This window comes from Hyalella azteca, unplaced genomic scaffold (genome assembly GCF_000764305.2).
Source record: "Hyalella azteca isolate HAZT.00-mixed unplaced genomic scaffold, Hazt_2.0.2 contig278, whole genome shotgun sequence".
Classification (NCBI taxonomy): Eukaryota; Metazoa; Arthropoda; class Malacostraca; order Amphipoda; family Hyalellidae; genus Hyalella; species Hyalella azteca.
The window spans coordinates 201,255-217,039 of NW_025930633.1; positions in this window are offsets into that span (position 1 = coordinate 201,255).

Genomic DNA, 15,785 nt, shown 5'->3' on the forward strand with positions numbered 1-15,785 from the left:
AAACAAACTTATAAAAAGTTTAAATGTGTAATTTTCGAAAATTAGCTCGACTTCGATTCAAATTTGAATTTGATTCAAAATCAAATTTAACTAAATAGGTACAGTATGTCATTGTGGCGTCGTTCATACGCCCGTCTCTCTGTCTCTGTCCATACAAGGAATAAATAGCCAACGCAATCTGATGTTGAACCTGTTAGGCCGTACGTTATTCATCCTTGTGACCTGGTACTTACTACGCGGTACTCCTATAGGAACTATGTAAGTCTAAGTAACCTATAGTAACTAAAAATCTTTCAACTTATTGTTTTCTCCATAATTGTGTTTATTGTAAAAGCGTGTTAACGTTGTTTCTGGTTCATGTGTATAAATGTTTTGTATTAGTGTTTCATAGGTAATTTCCATAGTTGTGCTCTATTTACGAGTAAAGTGGAGACCCCCGTCCATCTTCTTTACTCCATACGAGTTAACTGCCCGAAAGAGCGTACGACATGAACGGCTCGCTCGGAACAGTCATAATATAACAAAACTGCATTTAGCATAAATAAACTGCATTTAGTGTAAAGTGTAAATAAATAATGTGAGGGAGACAATCCTTAGTTTATTTATTCAGCCATATCACAGGAGAATTGTTTTAACGGATATTCGTCAATATTCCCCAATTTCCCGGTAGCTCGAAAACGCTGTGTTTGCATAGATTATACTGACACATTAGGTTTTAATCTTTAGACGGCTACTACAGTAAAATGTAAGCCCCTCCCTCTCTCTCAAAAAAAAAAAAAACATTCCGTGCGCAACTTTCGAGTGTCAATTTTATGAAAAAAATATAACTCAGTACTCACTGCAGTGAGTGATAGAAAGCGCATTTTCTCGTTGACGAAAACGTGCACGGACGGACAGACAGACGGACGGACGGACATGGCGAGCACAATAGTGCATTTTTTCCATAAATGAGAAAATGCGCTAAAAAGGAGAATAAATTTGTGTTCATTTTTTTTATTTTAAAATGGGTCTCATGCGGTGCATAAACATTTGTGTCATTAGGCTGTACATTAAATTTTTCGATGCCTCGACGCGAAATTCAGATTAATTATCAAAAAATTTTTCTTAGAGTTAAATCACACAGGACATTATAGATGTTAATGAGTTTTTAAGTGGTGATTGAAATAATTTTTCTCTTTCTCAACGAAAATCTTCAAAGATGCTGAAGGGACAAATTTTTTACAACGAAAAAAATTATTAAAATAACTGGCACAGGTCAAAATGAACCCATGCTTTTTTGAATGAATACAAGCATATTTTTCTGGAAATGATAAATTTGTCTTTATTATTGAAAAAATCTCAAAAATGTAGTGACAATTTTTTTAAAAAGAACAATTAAAAATTTGATTGCCCCACTCGTCTCCTTATTTAAATTTCCAACTTTTTAAATTCGCCAAATAAATATTATTATTAAAAAAATAAATATTTATTAGATAATACGGAGTCGGAATACCGATATCTGCAGCAAAATAACCAAGTTTACAGTGGAAAGCTGCAGGCTATAATACGTTTATTTTGGAAATCATTTACCGGCAACTTTCAGAGTTTTAATGAAAATGCTGACTATGTTCCTGCTTACTCAAGTGCAATTTTTGAAGGTAACATGATATGAAGATGAAGCATAGGTTCACTGGAGTAGCATTTTTGTTGACTGCTATACTTGCAGAATAATATTTCTGAACAGATTTATTTATTCAATTTTTCATCTACTTTTTATTTTTATCTACTTTTTATATTTTATCTTCTTTTTATAGTCCATGAAAGAATAAATTGTATTTTGCTATAAATATCACCGTTATTAGCTAACTTAGCCCAAATATTTTATTTTCCACTCAATAATATAAAGTTTGTTGAATATTTCCTCTATTGATGGGGTGAATAATATTATTTCCTTTATTCATTCCAGTTCGCTAGTCTGACAGTACAAAGAATTCCATTATGCAAGATATTGTGATTTTCTATGGGAATAAAACTTCTTTTAAATAAATTAATTTCCTAGTTTTCAAACAAATTCATTCAATTAATTGAAATGAGTGAACGAAGCAATCATTGTAAATAGCTTTGACATTCTTACCTCACCCGCAGTTCAGAACTTTGCAGTCAGTTTGTTTGTTAAGTCCTTGTGTGTCATCAAACCTTTCACTCGTATTTGTAAATTTTATCAGACAGGAATTCCTCAGATAAATTGTATGTTGGAATTCCATCGTGCTGTGGTTTTTGTCTCCTGCAATGCCGGTTAAATAGTTCGGAGTCAGAGCTGTAAATATTTTTCGAGCTTCCGCTCAAACCGCAACCCCTGTGTGTTTTACTGCCCTAAAGTAAACATGCTGGTTAGAAGGCCAGATTTTTATGAGCCTCTGTAAGCAGGGAAACAAAATGCACTCCGAGTTCGCATTGGTTTTATGAGCCCCATTCATTTAAAACGCAATTTAATTCGCATGTGCGAGGGCGGACCCTAAAAAAACGCCCCATTCATTTCTCGCATAGCTTTAAATACTCGTGGAGTACTGATTATTTTTATTTGAGTGGGAATACATGTTGAGCATTCAGTATATATATTGAAGCACATATACTATTATATATAAACGTATATTATTATTCAGAGCATATATGGTTTAATTCATGTGAAACGTTTCGAGAGTTTTACTGCGTAATTTTTTTAATTGGTTGTTACGAAACAAACATTGAAGCAAATACGTTGTTCACATATTTTTAGTCATTGAAGCAGGTACGTTTCACTGATGAAAATATGTACGCAGAAACTTCACTGGGTCCCTAATTGGTTCTCAGACACAAAAATTTTTAGAGCCTACTGCTATAAAAAGTTGTAATTTTCATGTGAAATTTTATCCTCTACGATAGTTCACAAAACATTGCAATTTGGTTGAAATTTCACTGTACGATGAAGCGCAGGTCGGTCAATATTTTCCTCTCAGTGTCCGGGCGGACAATCCATTATTGTCCGGGTGGACAATCCATTTACTGACCTTAAATAAATCTTCTCATAATAATGTTATCGGGACATTAAAAAGTATTGAGCGTTTAAATAATACCATTGACCATATATTTTGGTAAGTTTAGTTCAAAACAATAATAATTCTTAAGCCAAGGATACGTTTAGGAAATTTGAACTTTTTAAGAATCCACTAAATATCGTCTGTTTGCAGGTATTTGCAGGTTTCTTCATACATCCTTCACTATATATTCCCTTTAGAATCTTTAAGTATTTTTCAGAACGATAAAACGAACTTTTTCTTAAGCGAAATTTTATGAGAATCTTATCAAAACATTTAAATCTATCACAACATCAACAATCGAGTCTAAATTTTATATTTTCGTACGCGATTTTAAATGGCTTCTTGACTCAAGTATATTTAATGTCTCAAATAAACTGATTTCTTTTCTTTTATCTTTGCGCGTTCAACAATCTTATCGTGATCATGGTAGCTGCAAGACACTGTTTGTGCTTCATTGATAACCACCAAACTTTTTTTCCACACAAATCCAATACAAATGAAGCGCAAAAATGTGAAGATATGCAGCGTGCGTGCCATTCCTCTCGCCCACTACCGAAGGCCGCATTGCATTTGTTGTGCTCGTAAGTCGTCAATATTTAGGAGCGCAGCCGACCGACCAGCGGGCGCAGGTTTATAAACAAATCGCAGGAAGCAGGCCAATGGATCCAGCTCTGGGACAAGCTTGCAACGGTTGTCCAATGTCACTTAAAAACCTTAACACTTCAACAACATAAAAGCCCAAAATAACGTTTAAAAGTCTCAAAGCTGCTTTTCCTTGCATGACGATTTACATTCTTCATTTGATTCGGAAAAATTATCTGCCTGTGAAAAAGTCACACTGTGGTCAGCTATTAGCATTTTTTGCGAATTTTAAAATAAAAATCCATGTTCAGTTTTGACTCCTTGTAGATCATTTTCTTGGAAAACCTTTTTTTCATGTTAATAATCAATTAGAATGTTATTATCTCTATCAGAGATCTCAGCCGTTAAATTTTTAGCGATGAATCGTGAAAACAATTAGTTTATCGAATCCGTTATGAGTGTATGATAAATTTAAATATATTTCTTTGTCCTCACAAAACTCTTAACCGCACGAGAGATTCAGTTCGTTACAAATAAGTAAAACATTAGTACATTTGAATAGTCCGACGAGCTAAAAGTAAGCACATACCGTATCCGTGACAGTAAACGCTTTCTTACATTTTGTCTCAAAATCTTGCATAAAATCAATGTTGTTTACGTATCCACGACTCTCATTGGATAGGGAAACAAATTCCTCTTACACACGATTCGAGTACGACTGCCATCAGTCGTGTATCATATTTGCCGTGTTTTCGCAACAGCGAACGCTTGAATGTAAAGGACCACTTTTACCCACTCCATATCAGCTGAGTGTGCGATGCAGTGACATGTTTGTTTTCTAGAAGTTTGTCGATATTAAGTGCAATACAACTTAATATTTTAAAGTAATCGTACTTTTAACGAGTCTGCCTTGCAGTATTCGATGACTGGACGAATTGGCTTTTCACGGTATTTGATCACTAGAATACGAGTGCACGCAGCGATTGCGATCAAACCGCTTGTAACAATAGATATATGAGCTGTGAACATTCCAACGAATTTTCAACAGTTTTGTTATGTTCTAACAGTTTGTTCTGTTGCAACAGTTCGTTGTGTTTTGTCATTTTGGAAATAAAAGAAAGGAAAAAGTAACGAAAAATGAAAATTTATATACAAGATTCATTGTAACGACTAAATTGCAATAATAATACCGATTTAATCTATGGTGTTCAAACATATTACATGTTCTATTTCTTTTCGTACATTAATTCAAATACATATTAATCGTCAAAAAATTATTATTGGTACATTGTCTCAATAATTGCAATAACCATTTATTAAATACAAATTTTTATTTTAAAGTTGTTCTATAACAGTAATTCAAAATTTGTTTAATTTTGTATCCTGACACACTGAAATTATTTACAAAAGATTATATTATTTTGATCAGACACACTGAAATTATTTGCCTTCAAATCATTCGAGTTATTTTCAACGGCCTCATAAATTTAGCAACCACTAGTCCGCTCAGCCTCAGACTTCCAATATAACGCTTCAAAATCGATACAATAAATTTATTCAACAACAACGTTATTTATTGCAGTGACTACGTGAATGGTTTGTAAATCTCTTCATAACGTCAATTTCATTTGCATGCGAAAATCGTTTCTTTGCATCAAGCACGCAACATGAAGAATTCACATGGAATTTTGAACACAAAACTGTCAAGAAAACGACCTAAAAATATTTTCACATGAAAAATAATTATGAACATTAACCTGTTGGATTTAGGATCGTGATAACCTAACATTTACCAAGCACTGATGATATGAGGAGCAGATTATTATAGAAGCGAATAAATAGCAGTGTTGTGAGCGAGCTGCTCAAGAATCCAATGTTGATATTATTATACTGATCTGCGCCTATACTTTCAAAACAGTTAAGAGATCGTAAGTTCATCAGCCAATCATTGACGGCCTTTCAAGCAAAATCCACCAATCATGGAAAAGAAAATAGAGCGTGAGTACTTACGTTCACTTAGCGAGTTTTGAAAGGATGGCTCCAGATGCTGCACCTGCATGCAAATATCGCTTGCAGCAAATATAGTCCAATTTATTTCTTCGCCATTAATTGGGACGTTCATTGGGACGAATTTCAAATGTTTCAATAGGGACATTTAAAATTGGGACAATCGTCATTGGGACGAATTTTAATTAAATTACCGTTAAGGGAATACTTCTAGATGAGTTGAAGATATTTTATTGCACTGGATCGATTAAGCAGATGCATTAAATAAGTCAAAGTCAGCAAAGAGTATCTGCTATTATTATTTGGGTCACCGAAGTAAATATGTCGGCCGTCTTATACAGACATCGGCACGTAGACATCGCACCACATTCTTGCACAGAAAAATGAATGTGTCAGATTGTACAAATAGTGATACGCTTTCTTACCCAGAGCACGAGCAGAGATACGCCATTTTGACTGGCTCAACAGAGGCAAGATGACTCATGTAAGAGCATAAAATACATGGCAATTTATCAAAAGTCTCACTCATTTCATTGAGTGCGAGGAACTTGACAATTATCAGACAGAGGTGTGGTGCTTCTGACACAACAAATCTTAAACCCAATTAAAAAAAACGCTCATCATCACCAGCAAAGCTAATCAACTCGTAAGTGTTTGGCGAGACTCTCACTTGAGCGTCCGTTAATTGAATTTGCTGATCCCGATCCTATTTGGCGGCACAGCGTCGTGAGTAAGGCTTCCTTAAAGGGGGGGCTTGAATAATTTTGATTATTTGCATTTTGATTTTTCGATTTGATTAATTTCGAATAATTTCGATTATTTTCGGTTTCTTAGTACAAGAAAAAATTCCTCCTGGAGGACATTTAAAATCTGCTTTTGGCGGGGGGGCGGCAGCTGAACTACAAAAATGATCAATCTATCAATGAAAGAATTAACGATAATTTAAGTTATTCATTTAAAAACTAATATGAAGTACTTAGTAGTCACACTGAAACGATTAAAAGTTCATTTATATTTAGTCGTATTTATCATTGCAAGAATGATGAGAACATTTGTGTAATGCGTAGAATACTTATTTGTGACATGTTAAATTGCGTAAATAGGACGGCGCTTGAAAGCCACGTATGTAATATTTCTAGAAAATAATACATCAGACTGCAGTGCCAAGGACATCAAAGATTAAAAATTTCATAGTCGGTAATTTCGAAGTTAATTAATTATTAATCATGGCCGCCAACTTTGTAGTTTGAAAAAATTTATTATTCTAACTTTATTTGCTTTAACATATCTAAAATATGGATTCCAATAACTGATCTTTGCCTGGATTTGAATTTAAAGTTACACAATTACAAACAAAGTGCTACAATGTAATTTTTTGCTACAATGATGTCTCAAATTTGAGCACTTTACCCGCTAGATGTTTCAGGAAGTTTGCTACAAAATTATCAGAGTTATGCTGCGCTTAATTTTAGATGCAAATTAGTAATTAATAACGCAAATTAGTAACTATAATCATCCAGTTTGTCGGGAAAGAAATGGAGCCTGTTGAACATAGTAATATTGAATTGTTTTGTAGTTTACGAATGATGTTATTCATTTCCCATGAATAATTCCAGGTTAAATAATTTTGTAGTTTATTAGTAGTTGCAGCGCATGTGTAAGTTTGAATACTTCAGCAATTGAACGAAGCCTTTAAATCTTACAATTGCTCAAAATTTATCTACACCTCTACAGGTATACCTTTTTCTCTTACTCCATAGTAGAGATAAATTTAAAAATGAAGAACTCTTGTAAGAAGTACACGTCTAAGCACGTTGAGCTCTTATACGGTAAGCAACGCCTTCATAAGGCGTCTCATTTTACAAAGCGCTGCGTTTCTTTGCATATGAGATAATATTGTACAGTTTTAAGCTCTCCTAATTTGATAATATATCGCTGCTGCAATTACTCGGATATTTAATTACCTCGAAGTCTACGCCATAAAGAAAATTTTATATTAGATTCAATTAGTCCCTATTCCTTAATTTGTATTCAAATTATCATTACTGAACAAATTACACACTGCGTGAGGAGCAGCAACATCATTTTATTTTACAAAATTGAGTGTCATTTAAAGGTATTGGTATAGAGGATGAAGAAAATAAATTATCCTTTAACTCAATAAAAAACTTGTTGCAGCTCTCACTTGAAAATATCTCCTGTAAATTTCATTATCCTAACTGAGATTAGTTCTTTATTCTTTTGAATTTCGTACAATAGTTTCGATTAGTTCCATCTATCCCAGGAGCTAACACATTCAGGTCCCAATCCCATATATAGTCTCTAAAGCCGCGCAGTTTCAGTGTTCAGTGTTCATTAATCCTGAGAGGTTTTATGTTCTTGTATTTGACGTAAACAGAACGAATTCAGCAGCAGGAATTGCATTGGTCCTGAATGTAGATGAAATTTATTTGTATATTGAACAAAGGCTTGACTGCATGTGAACTCAGCTTGTGAATATCGGCAACAATTAAATATCTTGCTAAAATCCAATACAGAATTAGGAAATTGGTTTTAATTGAATGCAATTGTTACCCATTACACCTGAACTACAAGAATTATCAATCTCTCATTAAAATAATATTTATTAATTAAGCAGGTCTTTTTAGAAACTCTGAAGAAGTATTAATACTCAGAACATTCAGAAAAAATTAGTAAACTCAGAACAATTTCATCACTGTGAAGTGATTGAATTTCTTGACAACTTTAATCGGCAATTAAGTTCAATATGTACGTATTGCAGGGAAACTTCCAATCTAACAATAAACTTATTCATGTTTTAAAATGAAACGAGTTATTAGAAAACCTTTTGTCGGGATTATGAGAGATGACACTCCATTGTACTGAGATCCTGCAGACAACGCCTGTGGAAGGATAATTTTTTAGGCAGGCCTATCCAGGCCTATTTATTTAATGCCGAAGATACTATACAATATTTTATTTATTAATTTGACCGACGCAATTCGGGTAATAAATTTCATAATATTTATCGAATAAAACAGGATAAATCACGAAGATTTAGTTCCTAAAATTGGTTTTAAAATGTGATTGTAAGCGCAGTGATGGGAAAAGCGTACATAATAAGTGTGATGGATGGTGAGCGTACAGTTCTTATGGAAAATTAAAAATATAAATGTATAAGTTACTGATGTAAGGTCATACTCGCCTATACATAAAACACTTAATTATAATATTGCAAGTGCCACTTTCTTAATCTATATTTACATAAATATAGCAATGACAATGTTTTTGTTGTTATAACAGCTATAAAACTTTGTTTTCTTTTAAAATACCGTAATTCCTCGCATTTACATACTACTGAAAAAAATTAAAAAATTACCGTAGGTAAAAAACACCAAGTACAACACTCTGTGCAGCACCATGTACAACACCACGTACAACACCACGTACAACACCATGTACAACATCATGTACAGCACCATGTACTACACCATGTACAACACCATGTACAACACCACGTACATAGATCACCGAATGCTAGAAGCGTCAAAAACACACAATTTCGTTCCGTCTTTGCTCGTGTTGTGGATAAAAAAAGTGTGTAACTATATGAGTAATTTGCCCCTTTTATTATCCTATTGAGTAATTTTTCCCGTTTATTTTTCTGAGCGCATGCACGGCGGTTCTTTGTCGCGGGTTCCTCACTGACACTTACATCCTATTCTTCAATGCCATTTATTTCACGTGCCAATGGCGAACCGAAATCCACGCGGCCCTGACAGCCCTGAGACACAAGGGGACAGGTTTTAGATTAGCTCCAAGGAATTTTCTCTTCACTACCGACAACATTCGAAGAGTTCAGGGAACGGGTCGATGGAAATTCAGAGATTCAGTCGAATTCCCTGTTTATATATACCGACCCGATTATTTGAGATTTTTTTTGCAGCAAATTGAATTCGCTGATGGTTGGTTGTTTACTTGACAAAAGGATTTGGATCAGAATGACATGTAATGTGCCATGTAACTGAAGGGCTTCAGTAAATTATCCGTACTTTTAGATTTTAGGGTTCATAATAGTATAGCCTCTAAATTATTATTCGTATACGGTATGCACTGTATGAGTGCGTATTTATAGCATATTGTCAACAAATATCAGCTGATGAACATTGAGGTGAATAAACGTTGAGAAAAAAAATAAAATTTCGAATGTATTTACTATTCTAAAATTGAGTAAGCCTCCAAAATCTCGCGTTTCTCAATTGATCAAAAGGTATTACTACCACTTTGAAACAACAGCTAGTTTCTTGATAAGATTTAGAATGAATCTAATTGATATCATGTTTATAATACGTAAAGATTTTCAACTTTTGTGTTTGCGTGTAATGCGTGGCGTAGTTTGGATATGATGGAAGTGATGTCAGTTTTATATGGACTATCGGCGACTGTGGCCATGGCAAAAAATTATAAAATGCTCACTGAGCAATCATGAGAGATTCATCTACGTTTGATAACTCATTCACTGGATTCACTGGATTTAAGTATTCATTCGAATGCCCATGTGCTAAACGCTGCGTAGATCACAACCAAACCAGACAGCAATTAAACTGGCAATTGATTCTCCAGTTACCCATTGCCTCGTCCGGCTCAGATAACAAGGGTTAAATGCAGGCAATATTCGAAGTGCAGACTGCAGACGAGATAAGGGTAATGTATGCACGCACCTTGTTTCATAGGAAAGAATTATGCAACTCTACCGAACTTCAATTTATTTTTTTTGCTTGATATTGTTTGGTAATGGACGGTTCATCAACGAAAAAGAAAGTTTTTGACGATGTTCAATACGAACTTTTTTATCCGGACAAAATTAGCACGACATTTCATAGTTTATTTTTACTTTATTTACAGACGACGGTACGGGTATTCCCTGGAATTGCTCATTGAAACTTTAAGCTTAGATAACAGGTGTGAGTATTCAAAACCTTCTTGTTAGCCCCTTTTATAAGAATTTTTATTTAACTCACGGCAGATTTTTTTTCTATTTTATTGTCGGAATTTTTACCAAGTGAAATAATATGTTATGATGCACGACTGCAATTAATCTCACTAATTCTAAAAGAAAACTTTCGCAGTAAAAATATTTATTTATTTTTATTTGAGATAGAGAACTATAGTACAATCTGGGTAGAGTATCGACCTGTATTCTTGACTTCAGTCAAGCGTTCAATTCTGTTGACAAGCTGAAGCTCAAACTTCAGTCGACCTGGCGTTCCTATAACGGCGTACGGAGGTCAAAGGTCAATGTTGGGAAGTTTGCGTCACTGATAAATTGAAGACAAATTAATGTATTGAACTCGATAAATGTATCGTGAATAGTGATGAACTCATTCAGTTTAAATTTTTCTGAATGGGACAATCGCGTGCGTTGTGATGAACTCAGTCAGTTTAAATAATATAAATGAAACAATCCCGTGCCTTACAATGAAAACCAGTAGCAATGATATGAGTACTTATTTTTTAGGACCAAACTGGGTGAAGATGACAGGGCGAATGGAAAAAGTCCATCGCTACTTGGACAAAGTCTCACACATTTATCTAAGTGCAGCTTCAATTAAGTTGAATAGAACAGTCACGTGTGTTACGACGAACTCAATCACTTTCAATTAGTTAAATTGATTAATTTTATTTTTATTTTAAAGATTCATGAAACATTGCTTTCATCTTTATTCACAGATAAGGATGAGCAGTAACTCGATTTACGTTCGTTGGAATTGAATTGAATTGACGACTGGCAGTTTGTGCTGCAGATAAGACGTCTATTCATTGAATTCAATTGTTTTCAATGATTAAATCATTCAATTTACAAGTGAAAATCTAAATTGCATGTATGCAGATGATCTCTGTATACTAAGATCTCTGTATACATACTCTGCATACTGCACACTTAATATGCAGATGATCTCTGCATATTAAGTGTGTTTAATATCGTGGGTGTTCAAGGTATTAAACACACTTAATAGTAATTTAATATTTCATCATTATTTCTTTAGTTCTTAATCACTTTTTCCCTATTTCGTTTATTGCTCTGTAACATGAGAGTTCTTTTAACACCAAATTTTTTAAACAAAAATGACGACGTCTGTTTGAGCTAATCTAGCTCTGAGGCTCCTGTGATGAGCGTCGAGGTATTGCATTGTCTCGTTCTTATTAAGATAAAGAGACTACGTCCTGGTCTTAATATTAAAGATTTTCTTGGGTGTGTATTAAGGAAAGAGTCTTGGGGATAATATTCAGATGAGAAATTAACTCCTGCACGTCCTAAGCCACTAGAAAAATTGTGAATATTATAAGAAATATTTTTACTATTTATATTAAAAGGAATATTACTACTGTTATTATTATAAAAGTTGTCCATTCTATATATATTATAATAAATATCAATATTATTAATATTTTAGGAAATTGCTAATGATGTTGATATTATTAGGAATCTGAAGGCCTGTCATAGATTGGAAAACTTAGACTTCAATCATTTGGAAATTCAATTAGAGGTTTTTATATCTCATGTATAGAATGACTAAATACCAATTATTTATTTAAATGAATAACAAATGTGATATTTTTAGACGAAAAAAGTCAATGTAAATCCGTTGCGTTGCCTTTATAAAACTGTTTCCTCAAATTGAACAACTATCACTAGCCGTTGGTAAATCATTATAGTAGTCCAGCTTCTATTCAGTGTTCACGACTTCACCCCTAAAAAATTTAGATGCTTGAGCGACCCTGCATTAGGACCGCCTAGGTCTCGGGGGGGACGTAAGTCAGCTGCTGTATGTTCTTTTCGGCTCAGGGTCCGAATGGCAGACTCTGGGCAGTTTGCTAACTCGGTTTTACTCGGCTCGGTCAACCCTTGTCATACTCTCAAGCGACTATAAAGTCGGAAAGTAAATTTTGACCAGAAACTGAATGCGATCGGGTGGCCGGGCAGACCCAGAATGACTTTGCGCCGAGTGTAGTGACTATTCGGCCGAAGCCTATGCGGTCACCGCGGATTATATGTTAGGGACACGGGGAATGCTTGCAATTTCTATTGTTATTATTGTCAGTAAAATTGTAGGTCATTTGAATGCAATACCGTTGGCTGGCCGCCGGTGCGCCACCTAAAATATTTTGTATCGAGTTCGAGGTATTTCAAGTCGCCGTGATTCTAGAGCAATGGCATCTACGATTAATCAATTAAGATTCCGTCGTGTTTAATTAAACTCGAAACTCTAAAGCGCCTTTTTTCTCGGGATAAAAGTGATGTCGCAGCGTCTTTCGTCAAAGTGACGTTGCAGAATTCTAGTAGAATACTGATGTCACGGTATTCTTGGAAAGATTACAAATAGAATTGGAGTTTAGTTAATATTATAATTATTATGACGTTGATTTGAATTTAAATTGTATTGAAGCTGCACAATCGAAATATAAATTTTGGATTACCTTTTTACACAAATGTTCATTTGGAACGAGTGATATCTTCAAATTGATAGCCTAATTGAAGTTATTTATCTTCTTTGGACAATGTCACAAACGAGTGTGTCTACAATAATAAACTAATAAACTCAGGTAGTATTTGCGCATCATTACATAGCAGAACGAGAGATGAAAAACTGTTGATTAGATTTGTAATATTACTCAAAGTTTGAAATTTTAATATTTAAAATCATTTAAATAATTTACATTTATTAAATAAACTTCAAGTATTTTTCATTGTAAAACTGATATAAACTTTTCGACGGCACACCATAGGGAAAATTCCTACGCTTTATCACGTTAAGATAAAAATTGGTTCATATACGTTTGAAAAGTTATAAATGATATTCAAGATCATCATTTTTCACTCCTTGTTCGGTGGGCATTGCTACGCTAAAATTGTCTGAACTATGTATTTAAGATCTTTAAATTGAAAATTTTGTGAAAAAAAATTGGCATTTTAAATATAGTTTTTCGGACATAGGTTAACTTGAAGAAATATAAAAACCTCGTACCTTCTATGAACTAAAACGAAGACTAAGCAGAAAGTTTTACATTATTAAAAAATGCTTCGGTATGTTCGTCGTAAATTTCTACGATATGGTGCTATTTGTGTCGTGAATTTTGCTCAAGTTTTTCTGTTGATTAAGATTGCCGAAATTGAATCGGTAAAAAGTGAGCCGATCACTTTTTTCTACTTGAAAGCTTCCTTATTCTCATTGAATAATGCCGAGTAAAATTTCAATCACCTCAGAAGAAAAATTTTTTGAGATAAAAAAATGTTTTTCAACTGTAATGGCTCAACCTCTTCACTCATGAAAATAATTGAGCCATATTGTCTGAATTATGAAGCACTATTTTTACCTACAACACGCGCAGGGAATAAATGTAGCAATGACGCACCCTTCTGCAGGCTCAAAATGGATGACCCATACAAAAGCTGAAAGTGCACCGCTATTTGAACAACGACCTTCTTTCAATTTATTTTCAAATTTAATAATTTCTTTATAATTTATTTTATTCGATTTAGTTTAATTAATTTTATATACTCATATCACAATTATATATTGTATTTATTATAAGATGGTAGAACTTTCTTGTTTATATGCGTACAGCATTATATAAAATGTTTCTCTTAACTTGAAAATAAATGTTGCTACATTCGAAACGTCGTTGATATATTATTTCTAGTTGCTAAATATGCCTTTTGATCAACCAACGTCATCTAAAGAATTGTTTGACTCATTGGAAATTATAATGCATTATCTGGCCATTAATTGTACACATATATATATATATTGGTGTAGTTTGGCAGAAGATTTTCTTTAATGNATGAAAATTTACAAAGTGATTAATTAAGTGAATGTTCTAATCAGGCTCTACAAATAAAACTCCAACGTTCAGTTCAGTGATACTTAAGCTCAGTGAAACCCAAGCTCACAGCCGATCCATGCATGAACAACACTACATCCATGCATGAACAAAACTACATCCATGCATGAACAAAACTACATCCATGCATGCACAACACTACATGCATATATAGGAACTGAAAAGTCAAATATCAGGTTTCCAAGGGAAATTTTATTATAATTTTAATTTTACAACGTTTCGAATGCAACTTCATTCATTATCAAGTACAGAGGACGAGTTTTGCAACAAGTGAATTTGAAATTTTGAAATGACATTAGTACAAACATAATTTTTACACAAATGTTCATTTGGAACGAGTGATATCTACAAATTGATAGCCTGATTGAAGTTATTTATCTTCTTTGGGCAAAGTCACAAATGAGTGTGTCTACAATAATAAACTAATAAACTCAGGTAGTATTTGCGCATCATTACATAGCAGAACGAGAGATGAAAACTGTTGATTAGATTTGTAAAATTACTCAAAATTTGACATTTTAATATTTAAAATCATTTATATGATTTAAATTTATTAAAAAAATGTCAAGTCTTTTTCATTGTAAAACTAATATAAACTTTTAGACGTCACACTAATATAAAAAATTTCAACGCTTTATCACTGCACTGAAATTTAAGATAAAAATTGGTTAATATACGTTTGAAAAGCTATAAAAAATTTCAATCACTTCAGAAGAAAAATTTTTCGAGATGAAAAAAATATTTTTCAACTAAAATGGCTCAACCTCTACACTCATGAAAATAAATGAGCCATATTGTCCGAATTATGGAGCATTATTTTTACCCACAACACGCGCAGGGAATAAATGTAGCAATGACGCACCCTTCTGCAGTCTCAAAATGGATGACCCATACAAAAACGAAAAAGTACATCGCTATTTGAACAATGACCCTCTCATTTTACTGATTGTCTGATCAACTGTAAAGCACCATCGTCATGCGCTTGCACCCTAAGGCAATTTAAATTAAATTAGCTTGATGCTTGCCTTCAGCCTGCTTTTGATTATCTCAAGTGCGGTTATGACCATGCCACGCAAGTGGAGATGAGTCTCCATGGTCCTATGAATAAGTTAATCTTGACTCGGTATGGTCGTGAATATCAAGATATATCATCCATTTCCATAGGAATATCACACGTAAAGGCCGATGAGTCCCAGAATTGATGCGCCAGTTCAAACACGCACTTCAGTTGCCAAC